Below are 619 nucleotides of genomic sequence, written 5' to 3'. Positions count from 1 at the left end.
CCGCCCGCCCCGGCCGCCGCTCCGCCCGCCCCCCGCCCGCCACATGTGCCCGCGGGGAGGGGCCGCGCCCGCCCAGATGTGCCCGCACAGCTGGCCTGGGACACAGGGAGCCAAGTGTGTGTGTGWGGGGGGGACACGTACCCCGGGACGGGCGCGCTGCGGTGAGCGCCGCATCCAGATGTGCGGGGCGGGCCCTGCGCCCCCCGCGTGGGGGAAAGGTGCGCGGGGGGCAGAAAGCGATGGAAAGGGAAAAGTCCTGAGCCTCTGTGTGACAAGCGGCTCTGGGTGCACCGGCGCTGATGCTTTCCAGATTCGGCTTTATCTGGCATCTCTTTCCCAAAGGAGCGGAGCAGTTCAAAGCCCCTGCGCGGCGGCTGTTTATCCTTGCGTACGGCTGCCGCTTCCCCGCCATTCATAAAAAGGATATCGATGACAACGGACTTTGATAAAGTAGTGCATCAGGTCTGGCTTGCTGGGCATATCCTGTTCTCATGGAGAAGCTGTCTGGGAGCTGGGGAACAAACCTGCAAAGAGACGAAGCTCTTGCAAAGGGTTTGGCCAGCACCGCGGTCCTGATCAGAACAGAACCACCCTAAAAACAAGAAGGGGTCAGGGGAAT

This window comes from Nothoprocta perdicaria, unplaced genomic scaffold (assembly GCF_003342845.1).
Source record: "Nothoprocta perdicaria isolate Ctin4 unplaced genomic scaffold, notPer1 scaffold_393, whole genome shotgun sequence".
Classification (NCBI taxonomy): domain Eukaryota; kingdom Metazoa; phylum Chordata; class Aves; order Tinamiformes; family Tinamidae; genus Nothoprocta; species Nothoprocta perdicaria.
This window is presented reverse-complemented; position numbering follows the sequence as displayed.